This window comes from Podarcis gaigeae, assembly GCF_964106915.1.
Source record: "Podarcis gaigeae genome assembly, chromosome: 6".
NCBI lineage: Eukaryota > Metazoa > Chordata > Lepidosauria > Squamata > Lacertidae > Podarcis > Podarcis gaigeae.
Window position 1 is genome coordinate 80586994 of NC_139682.1, and position 21412 is coordinate 80608405.

General features: G+C 42.3%; 1 long non-coding RNA gene across 1 annotated transcript in view; it reads left to right on the top strand.

Annotated features, from left to right (window-relative positions):
- LOC310847543 overlaps window positions 1-21412 on the top strand; it is a 98195-nt gene that overhangs the window by 43861 nt on the left and 32922 nt on the right. The window contains exon 2 of the long non-coding RNA XR_014565886.1: window positions 2266-2424. This is a non-coding gene — a long non-coding RNA (uncharacterized lncRNA). The remainder of the gene's footprint in view (window positions 1-2265; window positions 2425-21412) is intronic.

A 21412-nucleotide genomic window follows, 5' to 3' on the forward strand; every position in this document is an offset into this window, starting at 1 on the left:
AAAGAAAAAGTACATTTGAGGAAACCATTGTAATGAGGTGGGCAAAGCTTGTTCTTTGTTAGAGTGGCCATGGAGCCCTCTCTACAGAGAACAGTCTTTTATATTACTGGGCTGACCTCACTGTGTTACTGCTAGTATACAAAGTCTTTAACAACTTGGGTCAGCTTACCCCAAATGTGCCAACTAGACTGCTTCAGTTGGTGGAACTGGCACTTTTACACGTGTCACATAGTACCTGCAATGCATCTGTAAGAACTCGATCATTTGTTGTGATGCTCACCAACACGTTGGAGCTCCCTACCTATTGATATCAGGCAGACTGTCTTACTGCATTTTTAACCTTCTGAATGTTTTAAATTACAGCTCTGGGGTTTTTGTGTATTTTAGTGGAAATGTTACTGTTTTACTGTTGTTTTTTGTTAACCACTTTGAGGTTCTTTTACAATCAAGCAGTAATATATATATATATATATATATATATATATATATATATATATATATTGTTGTTTAAATAAACAAATAAACAAATATTACCAGCTCTTAATGGGGTTCCTCTCTCCTTGAAGGAGCAGGTGTGCAGGTCAGAGGTATTCCTGGAACCACTGTTATCACTCGAGGCCCAAGTGGCCTTGGAGGCTGGAAGCGCCTGTGCCAACCTTTGGCCATTTCAAGGATAGCCTGGCTATTTTGGTATTCATCCTCTTGTGACCTTCAGGCTAGACTACTGCAATGTGCTGTATGCGGGGCTGCTCTTGAAGACGGCCTCATACATATACTGGTTGCGCTTGTCCAATTCAAGGTACTTGCTCTGATCAAATGGTCCAGGATCCAAATATCTGCAAATATGCTTTCTTTCACATCAACTTGCGTGTGCTCTCAAGTTCAGGTCCACTGGGTAGTCCCTATACAGGACAAAGAATGTAGTGTTGGAACCAGGGGGAACAGCCTTTTCAGTAGAGCCTCCTCACATGTAGAACTTTCTCCCTGCTGAGGTGCATCTGGTCCCATCACTTTGTAGTTTTGTGTGGCTGGATAAGATGTATCTTTTTGGGCAAGCACTTGGAGGAGATGAGACTTGTTTAGATAAATGAATTCATTGCTGCTGTTGGTTTTTAGTAAAGTGCAACTTTAGTGAGTTGTGTTTTGTATCTTAAGGGCTGTGTTATTTATGGAGTTTATAGATTCTTTTTATCTAATTTGACTTTGTTGTAAATCGCCCTGTGGTTTGTTCATACAGCAGAATATAAATCATCCAAACTAAATAAATACATAGGAAAGAGACAGATACAGAGGTTGCATGTTCAAGCATGCACTCCTGTGGTGTCCTCCAGATGTTGTGAAATGCAGCTCCTCTCCTTAACACTGGCAGCAGCTGATGGAGGTTGCAGCCTGCCACATCTGGAGAGCACCACGTTGGCTATTCTTGTTGTAAGATGTCCCAAGAATTAAGCTCAGGTTGAGCATCCCTACAATGACTTTCTCATCCATCTGCTAGCAGTCTTCCTTGCTATGGTGAGATGGTGATTAATGAATTAATTTCCATGTACATCTTAAGGTGATGTACAAAATACAGTGCTGCACAAAATATATAACTACCAAATGCCTTGGGAATCAAGCCTGCTCTGTTCTGAATAGCCCCACCAGGAGTTCTCTCAACTTGAGTGTGATAGAATGTTCAGAATTCAGAACAAACAAAATGTGGCTTAGTTGCAGGACCTGCAGGAATGCCTGTAAAAAGTGTTGAGGGTTTTTTTTTTTGGGGGGGATGAAGTTTCTTTAAAAGCGACCCCTGAACGGTTAAGTCTGTCACATGCAGAGCATCATCATCCTCATCTTCCTCATCTCCCTCCCCCCCCCCGTCTCACACACAAACACACTGTATCAAACTACCGGTACATTTACACAAACCTACCTTGTTTACCACACTATTCCATTTGCCCCCACTGTCAATATATTTAAATGCAATCTGAAGACTTTTTTGTTTGCACTTTTGTTTGGTTCTTAATTATTTTGTGCTGGGGGTGTAGTCCCTTAGTTAACTATACTGCTGCTCTGCTGTATTTTATTATAGTGGAGTAATTTGTATTTATGCCTTACTGTATATGGCTGTTTTGACAATAAATTATGTGAAGCCACCCTGTGCTCCGAAATAAAGGGTAGAGCATAAAAATAACAAATAACTATTTCATGATGTTCCTTTATCCACGCTGCTTTTGTTAATACACAGAGAGATGTGTATTAATTACATTTTCCTTCTTTTCCCAGATGAATTGGAAGAGGCAGATGAGTGACAAAGTTGGCTCAAGGCAGTTGGTCCAGCATCTTCTGTGTCTGCTCACAAGGAGCCGATGAGGCATCTTATCAGTCCTTCAAGGTGCAACGCAATGGCCTGTTCTGCCATTACATTCTTAGAAAAAGGCACAAGTAAGTTGTTTCTGTGAACTGTATCCAAATGCACGAGTGGTGAGGAATATTCATCACTAAACACACCATGCTTGATTTTTTAATGCTGAATTTGATATTGCAATTTCAGGATTTTGTTTTTACAATGGCATTTCTAGTCCTTGGTGCTGCAGAGATCGTTTGGGCATACAAGAGCAGCTGTTTGTTTTTAAACACCCTCAAAGGAACTTAGAATAAAAGCCACCAAAACAAAATTTAAAAGCCTCACAATAAAAAGCAATAAATGTCGCATTAGTAAAAGAGATTGAAAACAAACAGGTTAACCATGTCCTTCAATGTGTTTGCAGTTTCTAGTTACACATATTTCATCTAACCTCTCTTCAGCCATCTCAAAATCATGAGCACTACATCACTGTGCAGCCAAAGGTAGCCTGGTACAAGAACTGTGTATCTTTGGTACATTGCTTATTCTAACAAGGAGCCATCCTTCTCCAACCTGTTGCACTTCAGATGTTTTGAGCTACAGGTCCTATTAGCCCGCAGCCGGCATGGTCAGCGATCAGGGATGGTGATAGTTGTAGCCTTGAGAAGGCTGCTTTGTGCCATTTTATATTCCCAGCAGGTTGTGCTTTGTGTGATTGAAAGTCTCTGAGGCGACCTACTTTTTCTGCATATATACAAAGCATATTTAGGAAGCTTCCTCTGCATCCCATCCTACTCCATCAAAAGGGAGGAAGGGATCTATTCGTTTCAAAAAGCCTCACTGAGTGGTCAGACAGGCAGTCTGGAACTCGAGAATTATAGGTGAAAGGAATGAAATGAAGGCCTGAAAGCTATAATTTACCTTTTTGTGGTGTCATCAGAAGCAGCTGTTAGAGGCAGGCAAATTAAAGATTTAGGCTTCCTCGGACAGTTAGCTCAGGAATGGAAAACTACTGAGAAGAACAAACAATTTGTGCCTATCTAAAAAAACTTCAGGGTCTTTTGACCTGCCTGGTTTGTTTTCTTCTCATCTCATCTGTTCCTCTGGCTACACTGCTCCCCATGTATGGCCGCAGATTGCAACCCTATACTATTCCCCCCCCCACACACACTCCAACCAAGTACTACTGAGATAACCAGTATGAAGCAATGAGAAGCAGAGACTTGGCCCCCAATGCTGTCACCATCTTAAAGTTCACTGAGCTACTTTTCAATGGCATGTGACAGGCTGCTTACATGCAAGGTGCCCATGCAAAACCCTTAGCATTTCTAGGTAGCACTATGGGGTGTCTCTGTGGTGGTTAACAAACATCTGCCTTCCCTTTTTGGGGGAGGGGGGAAACCACTGAGGTTTCTTGAAGGAAAAACATTTTTTTCCATACAAATTGTAACTGCCTCATAAACTGGAAATTATATAAAGCCGAAATCCCAAGTCTGCGTACTTTAAAGTAAACTCCATCAAGACCAACAGGACTTCTCCAAGGGGAATACAGTGGTACCTCAAGTTACAAACACCTCTGGTTACAAACACTTTGGGTTACAGACTCCACTAACCCAGAAGTAGTACCTAGGGTTAAGAACTTTACCTCAGGATGAGAACAGAAATCATGCCACCGCCACCGGCCCCATTAGCTAAAGTGGTACTTCAGGTTAAGAATGGTTTCAGGTTAAAAACGGACCTCTGGAATGAATTCCATTCGTAACCAGAGGTAACACTGTATATTCAGGGTTGCAGCATTAATGGGAAGTATGCTGCTATTTCTATATCAGATTCCTGACACGTAGGGCAAAGCTTGTCCCACCCCAAAAGCTCTTTGCCTCTGCTGCACCCCTCCCAGTGCCCCCATGCAATTATTGTTATTTATTTGCTTGTTTATAAGATTTCTGAGCCACCTTTCATCATAATCTCCCAGTATATATAATCTATAAATACTCTTAATGTATCATTGTAGTATAAAAACAACCAGCCAACAGTAACCAGTAAAGCCATTTCAATCAAAACAGAATGGAACAGTATAGTATAGCATGTATGTGCGTTATCAATACCAATATTTATTAGTCCATTTTCTCACAAAGTGACCCAAAGGGACTTACATTGAAAGCAATTAAAAACAACCAAGTAAAAACCTAAAAACATAGCTTGACAGCTCCTGCCCAACTAAAAGAGGTCTTCAAATTAAGGGTCAAAAAAGCCTGAATTAAGGGGGGGGGGTACCTGTATGTGTGGCACGCCACATGTTCAGTCCCTGACTGTTCCCATATCGAGTTAGGAAAGTCTACAGTGGGCTTTTACTCCTGTTCCCTCAAACATGAATATAATCCTCTGTGCAGAGCAACCGTAATAAAGCAGAGTTCAACAATGTGTGAGGTCTATTCACATTCAAGCAAACATGAATTAAAAAACAACAATCCCTACAGACTCAACCCCTGTGCTCAACACAGGTAAAGTTGCAGGCTTAGTGCACATGGCAGCACACAGAGAGAGATTTTAGGGTTGGGTCTTGAATATGCACATCTGCCTCCCATCCACAGATGCAGCATTCAGTGGATGAGGCAGATTCATGGATATGCCTCGTGTTGGCTAACCTGGCTTTGGAGCAGTTAGTTTTCCCATGTTGCAAATGACCTAAGGCTAGATAATGACTTTCCTAAGGCCCCCTCCTAGTGCATTCATGGCCAAGGAGAGATTTGAACCAATGGGATGGTGGGGGTTCTGTTTTACAGCCCCCACCCTTAGCCATAAAACCACATCGTCCTTGTCCAAAATGAGCAGCTAGCTATTCAGCATGGTAGCGGAACACGATGCAACATCTCGCTAACCGTTCCGTGCTTGTACGTTTTAGCAGATCGTGAGGAATGTTTTACAAAGCAGGGAAAGTGAAACAAAGAGAAAAAAAATATTCGTTCAAGGGGGGGGAGTTGGTGATTTGTTTGCCCCCTTCGTATGCCGGCTGTTTCTACACTAGAGGATAAATAGCTGCTTTTATGTTGAACAATGCTTACCACATTCGCTGACAAGCAATTGCTTTCTCTCTGTTTAGTCAACCAGGCTTCCAGATAAAAGAAGTTTGGAAAGAAGAGGGGGTGGGTTTTCTTTCCCCTGCAGTGAGGAGAGACAAAACAGCCACAGTATTTGTGCCTTGTCCGTTGCTTAAGCAATGACTGAGCTGAATATCTCTAGTAAAAGTTTTGTTGCTGTTTATACCCCCCCCCCCACCTCACTTCTTGCCATGTCTACACATAATCCAGGCTGGGTGTGAATGCTAACATTGGCCTTCTTCAGCCATCTCATATATATTATTTGGTGGTGAGTTTGTTAAAGGCTCCACCTTCACAAAAGAAAACTACTGGAGGAGGAGAGGGGAGTCGGCATTTTTCCACAGATCCTTCCTCTATGAATTCTTTCAAATAAAAAGAGAGCCCCCACACCCTGATTAAGGTAGAATTAAGGCCCCTTCAGACTGCTGAGATTTAAGCTCTGGCTCCATTTATGGCTGGGTTTTGTTTTTTGTTTTTAACACACACACTATGGACTAGACTGTGATACAAGGGTATGCATCATGAATGTGCATCATACCATCTGTCTGTTCCATTTGTCCGTGTGGTTCTGCAGTCAAAACAAATCCGTCAACCCAGATTTGCTAGTGGTGGGTTGCCTAGGAGCCAGGATTACAGCATTGCTCTTGCGTGATGTGTGTGTGTGTGTGTGTGTGTTTGCTTGCTGTCTTTCATGATATTGCTTGCCTCTTCAATTATGCCCCCCTCCGCGCGCGCGCACACACACACACACACACATCTCAGAAGATTTTTGAAAGCGTTTCAGGAAGCATATCCAATTCCTCTTAAGAGATGCTCAGAAATGCACCCAATTTGGAGCAGGGAAACTGAGGAACAATGATTCATGTGGCTTATTATTCCTTGATGTGCAGATGAAGATGATTTATTTGGTTTCTTACTTGCCCTTCACCACAATTTAAAGGACAATTTAGAATATTTAAAACAAACTGCAGCCACAAGAATAGAGTGGGTCTTCAAAACACACATCTCAAGTGACGAAGGAATCTTCAGCATTCACCAAAAGCTGTATAGTGGAGTGGATATGCCAAACACAACTCTGTGGGAAGGGAATCTCACTACTTAGGTGCTGCTGCAGAGAATTTCCCTCTCCACCAGCCCAACCTTCTGAGGGCAGTGGAACTACCAGGAGAGCTGCTTCTTGCTGATCTTAACACATCATGAAGATGATGGCAACAATGATGTATGAGGAAAGCCAGACAGATGTTCTGAGTGGGCCTATGGAAAAGCGATAGGTTGCTGATGCTTTTATTCCCATATTCATATTGTGCAGGCTATATCTCAAATGAACTTAGATATTTTATATGGAAATCTTGTTTGGCAAGAGCTTACATCTATAAGCTCCATGAGTAGGCTGGAGGCAGATGGAAGTTTTAGGAAGATAGGTTAATGTCAAGAGACCTACTAATTACTTACATAGGTAGCACTCTGAAATACTTGGTCATGTTCAGCACCTCTGCTCTCTCCCCAGTTTCAGTCTTCATCAAATGCTATTTGCAAAGGGTGGGTTAGTGACTGCTCTTGTCCTTCTCCGATTGGCCCTGTCTTTCTGTCTTGCACATGTGCAAATGGTGCTCCCCAACATGAAGAAAGCCTAGATCGTATCCACATTTCCATTTTGCACTGCCAGAAAGAAGACATCAAAGATTTGATCCTGCGTGTCCTATGACTGCCTTTCTGCAAGGCAGAGAACCCAGCGCAGAGGGAGACAATTTATCTAGGTAATCCAAAATGGAGGCTACAAATTTAATTCAAAGTTAATTTGGTGTTGCATTACGGAACAGCCTTTATTACATCCTTAGTTGTATTCAAGGTAGTCCCTGGTTCCATCAGTGCAAGGAATTCTCCTTATTCAATGAACCGGTCTTCCCCATTCCACCTCCCACTTGCTTCCTCCATCGATTCTGGGGGTTGCCCCTGCCCTCTGCTGCAGATTGTGGGAGGCAGTGCAAGATGTAGGTGGGATGGGGGGAAGTCCTGCTGCCCTAGTGCTAATCTTTGCGCTAGTACAGTTATTTTGTTGAATATCTCCTCATGTGTTCATTCAGTGATTTGATAAAGCTATGACTTGCACAGCTAATCCTTTATGACTTTACTTAGAAGTAAGAGCCAGGAAGTTCTATGGAGCTTACCTAGAAGCAGTTGTAGATTCGATGGCACTGTTAGTGTCTATTGTTCCACAGCATTGTGGTCTAAGATGTTTCATAAGTTTAGGATATCGCATTCCCATGGCTCCCAATCGTCTGTTGTGTAATCTACTTTAAAAACTGCCGCATGTCTATTTTTAACTGCCGTTGATTTTGCTTGTCAGCTCAATTTTGTTTTTAGATTTCATTTCGTCTTGCTTTTAGCTAGTACTTTTCATCTTACCATTGTAGAAAGGTAGGGAATAAATTCATAAATAGCCTGTGATTTCCCCTTATTAATTCATACTCATACCGTCCTCCACTGAGGAACAGTGTTTACGTATTACATATTCCCCCCACCCCACACACTCAGTTCATAGTGACTTCCCCCCTTCCCCCTCAGCCTCAATGGAACAGCCAACTCAGGTTGTCCATATAATTCCTCTCAAAGGAGCCCAGGGCGGTTAATGAGAAGATCCATGACAAAGAGGGCTATAGGTTGAAAGCAGAGAAGTGGAACATGGGAAGAGGCCTTATACCAGGTCAGTATTGTCTCCTCTGACTGACTGGAGGTGGCTCTATGGATCATTAGCACCACTTTTTTTAACTAGATCCCTGTTCAGGCACAAGGTTCCCTTGTGATTAGGGAAAGTGTGGGTCCACTGAGTGTTCTCTTGTTGCATCATGTCACCATGCCCATCTCTGGACTCCCATTCACAAGAGGACCAGGTTCTACTAAGGAGGTGTGCTAGTGGGAGCCAGTGCAAGTGTTCCTGCCTGTGCAATGTGACTTTCCCCTCTCCTCTCTTGCCCACTCTGTTTCCCCAGATTGGCTCTTGAGAACCCACAGAACACCACATGGGTGGAGTGTGGGAGATTGCTCCCTTGGGCTACTGGAAAGCATGACATTGATGCTTCTCCAAGTTTCCCTTGTGATTAGGGAGGGTGGGAATGCATTGGCAGCTGCTTCTCCCATCATGTTAGTATGCTCATGCCCGGCACACTATGTGCATGGGATAACAAACAGGTGCGGTAGGGAGCCTACAGCACTTACACAAGCTCCTCACTTGATTCAGACCCCCTGATCCTCACTTGATTTAGACCCCCTGATCTATTGTGCAGGGCTTACTCTATGCACAAGAAGATCAAACCTATCCATTCTTAAGGAAATCAGCCCTGTGAGTGTTCACTGGAAGGACAGATCGTGAAGCTGAGACTCCAATACTTTGGCCACCTCATGAGAAGAGAAGGCTCCCTGGAAAAGACCCTGATGTTGGGAAAGATTGAGGGCACAAGGAGAAGGGGACGACAGAGGACGAGATGGTTGGACAGTGTTCTCGAAGCTACCAGCATGAGTTTGACCAAACTGCGGGAGGCAGTGGAAGACAGGAGTGGCTGGTGTGCTCTGGTCCATGGGTTATGAAGAGTCAGACAGAACTAAATGACCAAACAACAACAACTACCCCATGCAAGTACCACAGGCTCTGTGCTGAAGATGTGGATGGCAGTGGGCACAGCAATGAAAAAGTGGACAGCATTCCCCCAGTCTCCCTCACTGAATTTTAATTTCGGGGGGGGGGGGGGCAACTACTTGGATAGGTCTTACAACAGGCATAGGCAAACTCGGCCCTCCAGATATTTTGGGACTACAATTCCCATGATCCCTAGCTAACAGGACCAGTGGTCGGGGATGATGAGAATTGTAGTCCCAAAACATCTGGAGGGCCGAGTTTGCCTATGCCTGTCTTACAAGATGCCAGGAATTGAACATCAACCCTTTTAAATGCAAAGTATGTACTCTATATACTAAGTTATAGGGTCTGTGGAGGTGGGTATGGAGAATGCAAACATGGCAGGAGAAGTTTCATTGCCTTAGTGGAACTTATTCCGCTTATGCAGTGACTTCAGTGGATTCAACCCACCGGTCTCAAATGCTATTTTTTTTATTATCAGCAGTTCATTTTTAATGTGCATTAAGAATTCTTTTATTAGTGTCCTAAGACTGTTATGAATCATACTTGGGGTGTGATTGTCACCAGTCCTTCAGCATTTATTCACTGCAGCAGCGGCAAAGCTCTTTTCTTTAGCTTTGTTAATGGATCAAAGATTTCCAGATGTGAACAGAAGGAAGTTCACATTACTAGGAGAGCAGCGACTTTGTGCAACACAATCAAAAGAGTGTGAATTGTTTGGTAAGCCAGCAGGCAGCCAGCAGCTTACAAAGCTTTAGAATCAAAGTATGTAGAATTATTGCACACCTGGGGCATGATATGGTCAGAGTTATGCAGCTGAAGTCCTATTGATTTCAATCAATGGGATTCGAGCACTTGTTTCCCATTGAAATCAATGGAACTAAAGAGGGCTTAACTTTATATTGATTGTGCTGTTGTTTCTTAGTTGTGTGTGTATGGGGGTGGGGGACGACGACACAAATTTTCCAAAAGATTTAACCAACATTACAAAGACTCATTGTTTGAATTTTTGAGGATTAGCCAGGTTAATAGAAAATTATATCAAATCCTAAAATGGAATTCATTTGAAACTTCCATCTTGAAACTGTAAAATATCCCTTCATCCATTAAGTCTGCTAAATAATAATAAAAGAACAATTGCAGTAAGTATTTCTACTGTTATTTAAAAAAAAAATAGTTCAGTTGACTCACTTGCTGTGCGTGAACTTTATAAGCATCAGCAGATATTATGGGATGGAACCCCTTGTTTTTCTGCTGGAACACTATCCTAAATATGTGCAAGTCTGTGTAGAAGCAACAGCAATAATTTGAACTGAGATAGAAGAACATAATCTTCAAAGAGCATTGCATATCTAAAGTATAAACTAGCTTCTCCATAATGCTCACTTCAGAGACTACTAAGCGATAACCTGAAACTGCAATCCTGTAGCCATGGGCCTAAGTCCTTTTTAACCTCTGAGTGGACTTTGTGCTACTTGAAAACCTTAAAAATAAGATTTCTTACATTGCAAGATTCATTTGTTTTGATCACTAGTTCCCCCACACAATGGTTATATGACTTTTGGGTTTGTGTCATTTTTCAGCAAGCCATATCACCTTTTTTAAAACCACATTACTGGATTATTCTTTTTAGCTGAAAAGAAAACGGGACATGTACAGCAGGTGATAGATTAGCAGTGGCTGAGAAAGAGAATTGTAGGCAGATTGTATTTCGGTGGAAGGGGTAAAAATATTTTTTAGAATACTTAGATTTCTCAGTCAATCACCTCCTTGAAAAAAAGTTGGATATTCAGGCTTAGATATTACTATGCCTCACACAATATAGACAATAGTTGCATATGAGCTATGTTTCTCTTTCTGTATCCATACTCAAGGATTTTAGCTCTAGTAGACTCAGAGTGGAATCTTATACGAGTCTGCATGGAAGTCTCATTGAGTCCAGTGGGATTTACTTCAAGGTAAGTGGATGTAGAATTGCAACCATGATTCTAAGCATATTTGCTCAGAAGCAAAGCCCACTGTTTTCAGGATTGCAGCTTCCAGTGTTTAGAAGGCAAAATGAATGAAACCTGAAGATAGAACAGAAAATTGCCATAGGCTAATGTCAGGGAACTGCCATCGGCTCAGGGGCGACAGGGGAAAAGGCGGATGGATAATGGAGAGCCCCCAAAGATCGTGGGAAGCAGCACTTCCTCAGTAGAGGAAGGAAGCCACGCCTCTAGTGGGGAGGAGATGCAGGGCTCGGAGGATGTGAGGTGGTGCCAGGACACCTTGCCTGAGCAAAGCGGGGAGGAGGGAGGTCCCCCGTTACCCAAGTCTTCCTTGCGCAGTAGGCTTTCGCGCAGAGAGGGGAGGCGCAGACTGGGGGTCAATAAACTACTCTGCTGGGGAAGATTTAAGGAGCACCCACTCTCAGATTCTGCCAGTGAATGAGCAAGACATGGAATAGAGGTGCTCTGCATTCTAAAGGTTTTTTTAGCAGCAATAAGAAAGCTTTAGAACACACTAGTGAGGCATATTGCCTGATTGCTCTCGAGCAACCACCCGATACCTCTTAACAGCTAACATAAGATATTATTCGAAGAATGTAGAATAGAAATCTGTAAGCAGTGATCAGAGAACTGAATGAAGAAGTATAATTCTGATAGCTACATGGACCGCTGATGTGGTGCATGCGTGTATAATAAAATGGAAAGCCATCTCATGGCTGAAAAATGCAAAAATGTGTGCACATTTAGGAACATTTAGAACATATGAATGGGATGTCCACTAGCCCAGCCACCACCTTCTCCCTCTGTTTCTACACAGCATTTGATCTCCAATTTTCTGAGTGTTGAAGGATGCCTTCCAGACTGTAAATACAATTTCAAACTGAAATGTGCAAATTAAGTAAATATACAGTTTTGTCATCTCAGCTGCGGAATATGTGCTTTTCTATTACAAAATGTAGTTTCCCCCAGTTCAAAATCCCAGGTTACTTTTGGTTTTATTTACAATGGACTAATGCAATCCGTGACTTGCTATCTTTTCATCTATTAGAAATATGTTACCCATGAGTCAAACAATTGAAAACAGTCGTAGCATGTTTAAATAGGTGCTATAATTTGTGGGAAACCTATGCAGCTATTGATATATGTACCTATCAATTCTGATATGCCACATCTAGCCTTTTCTCCCCATTTCTCTGTACAGTTGATTTCTCTGATTTACATTTACAGATCTATTTAATTAAGCTAAAGCAGAGAAGTGCATGTAGATCAGAGACAGAGTGGATATTGTGCAAGATTAATTTGCATTTTCCCCTAGACAATTTAGGGGTTGATTTTTTAGAGGAGCAAACCAAAATTGCTATGTAAAGGTGGTATGTTTTTAACTTACTATCTCTCTCACGCATGAAAATATTATATTCACCAGAAATAGTCACCACTGCAATTTGCATGTTCTCTTTAAAATCAAAAGAGTTACTCTGCTGAAGATTAATATACGGTATGTTACAGCCAATGGTGCAGACAGCCTTAGACACAGGTGGGAAATGTTTTTCAGCCCAAGACCACAGTTCCTCATAGACAAACTTTCAAGGGCCGCATGCCAGTGGTGGGTGGTGCCAGAGGCAAAAAGGTTAGAGGAACAACAGGTGCTAATCTTGCCTTTGTGAACAGTAGGCTGCATTGCAGCCGCGCAAAAATCATACATCTCTTCATCCTCCACCGAGGATGCAAAAGCACTCAAGGGGGATGCAGAGCAGGGCTGGTGATGGGTGATGGGTGAGGTCTGGGAAGGGGGTGTGAACTTGGGAGCATCTCAGCAGCCAGGCATAGAATATTGAAGGGCTTTAGGTTCCCTTCCTTTGGCCTAAGACATTTTGGAGCCTAAGGCAGAGCATTAAAATGGCACCCCATGCTGAATAATAATAATAATAATAATAATAATAATAATAATAATGATAATAATAATAATACAGCAATAACTAAACTGCTGATGATTTTCTACCTTTTAATGGTAGCCTCGATTTGTCATGCTTGATGAACTACTTCTGTAGCTAGGAACTAGGCCAAACTTGGGTCCCCAGCTGTTGTTGGACTACAGCTCCCATGATCCCTGCTATCTATGGATGATGAGAGTTGTAGTCCAACAACAGCTGGGGACCCCAATTTGAGAAACACTGAACGAGGCTCCGTGACCATATAAAATTTGGCGAATGATGACATTCACGTTGAAGTGCTTGAAATGCATTTTCTCACATTTTGAAAACACAAGACTGCTAGTAATCAATCACTTTCACCACATTTCAGGCATGTGCTGTAACATATCCAAAAATGAATTCAGGTCATGCACAGGCTTTTTTTGTGTACAGATGGATGTCAACATAAGAGCATAAGAATAGCTTTTTAAATGCAAACCAAAGGTCCAACAAAATGCTTTGCGGGAAGCCCGGAAGTGGGGCATGGGTACAACAGCATTCTCTTCACTCAGCAACTGGGGGAAGTCAGAGCTAGCTAGCAGGGTTAGGCTGTGTGTCTGGTGCTGGGAGCGGATTCCTGCTTCCTGGTTCTTGAATGATGCCCACTTCAGATGACTAATGTGTGAAGTTAGCTCTAGTGGAAGACCTGGGCAATGGCATTTTAGGCATCAAACTCATCACAGATCAAATGTTTGAATAAAACCTCAGTTGCCAAAATTATTTGCACTTTTCATTCTCCGCAGAATTTACTTATACCGTCGTTAATTGGCAAGGACAGGCTAGGGTTTAATCTAAGAAATATGGAAAGACGATCAGATCCAAAGATAGACCAAGTTCTTGAAAGCACTTTTAGCAGCACATGCCCTCTTGATTTTGAACATCATGGGCTTTGAAAAAAACAAACACAACACTCTGTATTACTGCCACGATCACTAAAATGGTTCGGATGCGTTGGGAGTCTAAGAAGAAGCCGTTGTTAAATAGTGCAGATATGTATGTGGGGGATTTGAGTAGGAGTTAATCAAATCATTCAACCATGGCCTATTTCTCTACTAAAATAATATATAGTCTGACAACAGAAAGGACAGCCAGGGCTCGATCTGCCATTACAATCTCCATTCAGTCTGTTGAATTTCTGCGTTGCTAAAATCTCTGCCTGTTGCATAAGCTTTTCCTGTATGCTCCAGTACTCTGTGGCAATTAAATGAGGCTCAGAAAGGCAGTTTTTGACCTCAATTTGTTGGTTTTCATCAACTTAAAAAGTTTGACCTTAAGGATTTTCTTGGGGGTGGGGGAAACATTCCTGTCTGTGCTACATACCATGCGTTGTTGCATTATCCTATAGAAACAGCTGCTGTGTGGAAGATTAACTGTGCATATTTTCAAACACAGGACTGTGACTCAAAAACATAAAAAAGAAGTACCCTCCATTGCTTTCTCACATTACACTGTAAGAGAGGCATGGATGCTCCCTTGAGTCTCAGGGATATGAAAGCGAAGCATACTTATGAGAACAGAAAGACAGGAAACTAACTTTGGAAACAAACCTTGGCTGGAGGGGTCTCACTGCTGAACTTGGGGTTGCTGCCAAAAGCACAAGTTCCATTTCAGTTCTTCTCATCCCTAGTAAAGTTATTTTTGTTCCAAGACCCTTTGCCTAGCTAACTCAGTGTTGTGGTCTCAGACTGGGGCGTTTGCTATTCACTGCCACTTGACCCTTAAAAAACACACCAACAAACCTAGAAATGCTTGAGACTGAACCTGAGCTCTTCTGCATGAAATTATTATTATTATTATTATTATTATTATTATTATTATTATTATTATTATTATTAATATCCTGCCCATCTGGCTAGGTTTTCTGCAACTGCAGATACCTGAGAAATTTGATCTTTCTGAATTCCCTTACGGAATTCCGATGTGGATTGGAATTTAGATAGACACCAAATTTAACACATCTCCCGATGCTGTGGCACAGTTCTTAGTGGTCTAAATGTACTGATGCCCACATTCAAATACGTATTTCAGGTGAAAAGTAACAGTTTAAGTACATATTTTGAGGAGGGAAATAAGTGTTGAAATACATCATATCTTTAGAGGAATTTTGTTTAAGCATAGATTAATGCTGAAGTGGAACAGAATTGTTAAAAAAAGGTGTGATGAAAGTCAGACGGGTTAGAAACAGCTTCATCCATCAGGTAGGTAAGAACAGGATGTGGGATTAAATGGGCCTTTTTGTGCGATGCAGCTTTCTTATGTTCTTATCCAGGGCTGGCATTTTGCCACCTGAGGCAGACCACAAAATGGCGCTTCTCCTCTGTGCTAGGGTGAGTGAGGAAGGGGTGAGTGAAGAGCTACATCAGGAACCAGGGGAGAATTAATATCTGCATTGGGAACAAGGGGGAGGGGACCAGCAGCTCCTCCTATTCACCAAGAGGCTGCTGTAGAGATGGCATTGGGAGGGATGCTGAGGAGGCAGCAGATCTGGCCTTCAAGGAGCACACCACAGCTGTCGCTGCCACCATGACAAAAACATTCCCTGGAGGCCGTATCTGCTGCCCTTGTGAATCCTGCCACCTAAGGCGGTCACCTTACCTTGCCTCATAGGTGGGGTAGGGTGGCGTCTCCATTCACATTTTGCATTTCTGGACCTCATAACCGCATCATTGTCGGGGCAGAGGAACAACACGAGTAAGCTTGCCTAATGGGAGAGATGAGGTGAACATTGGCTGACTTTTCATTGGCAGCTCTGTGTTTAACACTACATCTGGTCCCACCCTTGAACATGCAGTGAGAGACGACTCCAAAACAGAACGTTGGCGTGTGTGTGTGTTCAGATATGGGAATGATTTGAGAGAGAGAATATGCCCTTTCTTTCAAAATAAGATACACAATGTTAATGAAGGCAGGCAGACTATGACTGGGTATATAATGCATTATCTAAAGACTTGCAGTACATACTCAATCTACATCAGTGCAGTGAAATGTGGCGTGTTTGACAACATCATCTGATAGCATAATTGTATCCCTTCCTTCCTGAAATTAAACCACTATTCCACAGAACAGACAGACATCTGGAAAACCTACTGCATAAGTAGCAGCTGTGGTTCCTGTGCTAAATTAGGAAGTCAACTGGGTTTCCCCCTGGTTTTGTTACAAACCATTTTTTGTAACTTTAGAGGTATAATAACTATTTGCTAATTTCATCTGTGAAAACAAAATCAGAGAGAGTTATATAGCCTGACTTTTCCTTGCACTTTAGAAGGTTTTGCAATATATTGCATCAATTATTTATTTATTTATTTAAAATATGTTCCGTGTAAGAACTCTTGCCTCAATTTTGATAATTTTGTTAGACATCATTACCTCCAGATTTTAAAAAGGCCGGGGCAAAAATTCAAGCAGAGTGTAATTAATATAAGGAATGTGTCGTCATACACTGATGGGCAAAAATGTTAAATAAAAGATAGTAACCAAAAACTACCCTGATTTTTGTAAAGAAACAGAATTAAATGAGGACAGATTACTTTTCTCTTTTAACCAGTTTTGTAATCACTGCTCAGCCACTGGAAGAGATTTACAGCTCAGCCCTACATGTGTCTACTCAGAAACAAGTCCTGCTGAAATAAATAAGTTGTGTTATGTGCAGTTAGGATTGCAGCCATAGGCAAGCATATTCGAAGGAAGAGGCCACAACTTTATTTGCAGGACTTGTAATGGGTGATTACAGCAAGTGCAAGAAAGCATCCCATTACATATCACCACCATCATGTGTATTAATTAAAATATTAAACGGGAGCCATCATATTAAATAATAGCTGCATTTTTCAAGTTTAAACACAACAGTGTAGCATCCTCTGTGACATGGTAGAAGTGTCCCATGTTGCTTCTACATTGGCTCCCAGTACGTTTCCGAGCACAATTCAAAGTGTTGGTGCTGACCTTTAAAGCCCTAAACGGCCTCGGTCCAGTATACTTGAAGGAGCGTCTCCACCCCCATCATTCTGCCCGGACGCTGAGGTCCAGTGCCGAGGGCCTTCTGGCGGTTCCCTCATTGCGAGAAGCAAAGCTACAGGGAACCAGGCAGAGGGCCTTCTCGGTAGTGGCGCCCGCCCTGTGGAACGCCCTTCCAGCAGATGTCAAAGCGATAAACAACTACCTGACATTCAGAAGACATCTTAAGGCAGCCCTGTTCAGGGAAGTTTTTAACGTGTCATATTTTACTGTATTATTATCATTATTATCATTATTATTATTTTTGTTTTCATCAAAGGTTGGTGTATTCTACCACAAACTGAAAAAGCAAAATTTCCAGGGAGGAGAAACCTGAAATTTATGGACATATTTTAGTGGGGAAATCATCTCATTTGAGGATATCCAGATGTGTGGATTTCAACCACAAGATTCATTTTCTCCCTAAAGCGCAGCGAAAGTCTTTCTCTTGATTGACGCACCAACGCGGCTCCCCCATTGTGATCTTTTATTCTGCGCTGAGTTGTACAGCTTAGGGGCCGGAGCTCATGAAAGCAACGTCCACCTGGAGGCCACTTTAAATTGCTCCCTGTGGTGTCTGTCTCCATGCAGCAAACTGTTTGTGTGCAGTGGATTGCGATGCCAAACGGGGGGTTTGGGGGAAGGATTTCTCACCATGACACCACAAACCTCCTTAAGAAAATGCAAAGCATCCTTCATGTAAAAGTTATTTTGTGTGCATTAGTGTTTTTTTAGATATTTCTGGTACACAAGCGTGCAAGCCGCAGTTCGGGTGCTTTTAACAGACAACCCACACGGAGAGAGCTGTTCATACAGTTACGATTTTCCAACACACGCTCCCACTGAGGTTTGCGGTGGGAACCAAGCATATAAGCCTCAGGCCTTGTTTACCACAAGCCTTTTGGGTTTGGAAGCCAACTCACTTCTATATGGGCTGAATGGCCAAGCCTTGAATATAAGAACAGCCTTGATCTAGACCAGGGTCCTACTTTCTGTAGTAGTCAACCGAATGGCTCTGGAATAGTTACAAGCAGACAGACATGGTCAAATACATTTTGCTTCCTGAAGCGAAGCAATGCCCCACATTTCATGTACTAAAGCCTATAGGAATGTTATGGATCTCACTGCAGTATTGGCAGTGGGAAAGTTTCCTCTGTGGCATGTAAAAGCAGGATGCTAGGGGTGCTCAGAGGTGTAGCTAGCTGCTCCAGCACCCAGAGCGGCCCACGGGGGCAGGACTAGCTGCCTGCGGGGCGGGGCTAGCTGCCATGGGGGTGCGTCCGTGTTGGTTTGCGTCCCAGGGGTGTGTGTCAACGTCGGCGTGCGGCCCAGGGGAGTGCGCCAGTGGTGGGGAGCATCCCGGGGGGCACCGCCAACAGCGATGTCACCCCCCTCAGGGAAGGCACTCAGGCTGGCTGCAGCCACTGTACTCCGCTACTGGGGGTGCTGCGTGGGATATATGTTATACACTGCTCTGTTCTCATAGAAAAGTAAGAAGGTGTTGACTTCTATTCTGACCCATGGTCATTGCTGCAGTTTGACTTCTGGAAAAAACCAAAACCCTACATTATTTGTCTTGCAGTCTGCTGTGGCATAATTTTAATTATTTTAATTAGCACGACAATATTCTACAACATTCATTGCAGTGCAAAGGGGAAACATCGCAAAGGCGGGGGACGACCACATCATCAATTAAATTTCGTTTGCAGACTGAAAGCAGAAATAACAGTGAACAACCAATTGTATTTACTGAATTGATTTCAAATTTGGAGATGGAATAATAAGCCAACATTAGTAATTTTCATTTTCACTTGAATTCGCTGACATCCCTAGTTTTCCAGCACATAACAACCTCTGCTCAGGCCACTTCCCCTTCTGCCCCCCCTGCATTTGCCTGAAGTTGTCATCTCACTCTTCCTAGTGGCAGGGCTGGTCCATCAAGCTGAGCATTAAGTCCCCATGTGCTGATGCTCTATAGAAACTGCCTCTGAATATAGAGGATCCCTGTAGTAAGCATCACTATTGATAGCTCCATCTTTGGTGAATTTGTCCAAATCTCTTTGTATTAAGTTACCTAAGTCAGCCGTAACCACCACATCCAGTGACAGTAAATTCCATTATGTCTTTTGTGTGTGTGGGGGGGGAAATAACTTTCTTTCTTGCATTCATATGCACACTGAGTTCATATAGAAATGTGTATGTGTGCAGAAAGAAACGCACAAATAAGAACTTGTGCCAGACGTCTCCTCACGCGAGCAGTGTGACATCAGAGAATATATTCACAAAAGATCACAGAAAGTGCCTCTGTGGAAAGGGGTTTCCGGTTTCTAGCACATCCTCTTCACGGAAGTAATCACTGTAATTTTATCAGAGTACCTCTTCTGATGTTTCATTGCTCACATGAGTAGATTACTCCAATATAGTCCAGATGTTTCAAGTTTGAAGAAGGCAAGTATGGAGAACAATTATGATAACTGAAAACAACAGGGTATCAAAATACCCCACACAGTGTAGCAGTTGCTTAGAACATCAGCTTCCTTCTGTTTGATTACATTATCTTGTTGTTCAATTTAGCTATTAAACCACACAGATTTTATATTATCAGGGTTGCAGTTTGATTAAGAACTTTGACCAGGTAAGTGTAAGTACATCTGCAAATTAACAAAACCATAATATGCATATGTTCTTTTTGGAGATAGTAAAGGAAGTGTGAGGGTATCGTAGTTGCAACTTATAAAAGTTAAGTTAGGTAAAGGTAAAGGTACCCCTGCCCGTACGGGCCAGTCTTGACAGACTCTGGGGTTGTGCGCCCATCTCACTTAAGAGGCCAGGGGCCAGCGCTGTCCGGAGACACTTCCGGGTCACGTGGCCAGCGTGACATCGCTGCTCTGTCGAGCCAGAGCCGCACACGGAAACGCCGTTTACCTTCCCGCTGGTAAGCGGTCCCTATTTATCTACTTGCACCCGGAGGTGCTTTCGAACTGCTAGGTTGGCAGGCGCTGGGACCGAGCAGCGGGAGCGCACCCCGCCGCAGGGATTCGAACCGCCGACCTTTCGATTGGCAAGTCCTAGGTGCTGAGGCTTTAACCCACAGCGCCACCTGCAACACATCAAAATGAAAGGACATTTAAAAAAAACCCCTCCTATTATAACTAAATCGAATAGTTGTTCAGAAAGTAAACAATAATGCCTGTTACTCACAGCTCTGCTGAGGGGCAGTATATAAATCTTTTAAATGGTAAATGGTAAATAAATCAACTTTAGTTATTAATAAACTCAAGTGATGGAAATGAGCACCACAGATGAATAATCTAAAGTGTCAGTTGATCTACCTATGGATAAAAATGTACAACCTAACACTTGAAACCCAAAGCATAAGAATTTAGTTGCACCTGCTTATTATTATTATTTTTAAAAAGTATTGGTACTTAAATTAGTTAGCTTGACTAACCTGTTCAGATGGTATCAGTGGGGCTTAGTTGCAATGAAATGTAAATAGGCTTGGAACCATTTTGGATGTGAACAAAATTATGATAATCAACATTCTTAAACGGAGAAAAGTGTGCTTTGTGATTCAGAATACTTTCTGCTACCAAGTTTTAAAATGGCTGCACTAAGAGCATTCAATCACAAGTACTTATATATTTTACATGTTTCCTTTTGATGATAGAAGATGTTTTAAGTCAAAAATGGCAGGGGGAAAAATATTTTAAAATACATGTGACCAAAAATAAAATTAATAGCAGCATCAAGATTTTACTAGCAATCAAATCTGTGTATACAATGACGTTGTGTTTGACAAGCGTGAGCAAATTCCTTTATACTTTATACTTTAATCCATCTATTATGATAATCTCCCACATGTTGCGGGTGGGTGGGTGGAGGAATACAAATTTATCCCAAAATTCACAACTACAATACCATAAGCTATCTGCATGAGTTTTAGTTAGATAAATTACTTCTAGTAAGAGTAGGATCTAGCATTTGCAGACAGTTGCAGCAAATTGTAGTACACGCCGTCATATCTTCTATGAAAAGAGTTCAGGAAGGTTCACTTCAAAGCCAAGGGCAATCAGAAGAAAACATAAATCAATTAGAACTCTTGAGGGAGAGGGAGAGAAAGAAAGGAGTTACATCAGCTTTCTTGAATATTGTAAGCAGGATATTGCAGGAGTATGGGAAACTGTAAGAAGCCACAGAGTCAATAACCATAAGCTCAGCTGACCACCACTCAAATCCAGTGTTAAGGACTTCACTGTCCAACACCAGGAATATCAGAAACTGCAACTGGTAGCCAGGCCATTATTGCATCTAGCTTAGTATTGTCTACCCCAAGCTGTCTGTGTGATTAAATCCCATTTGGACAGTCTATCACGAAAGAGGGGTGGGTTGATCGCATG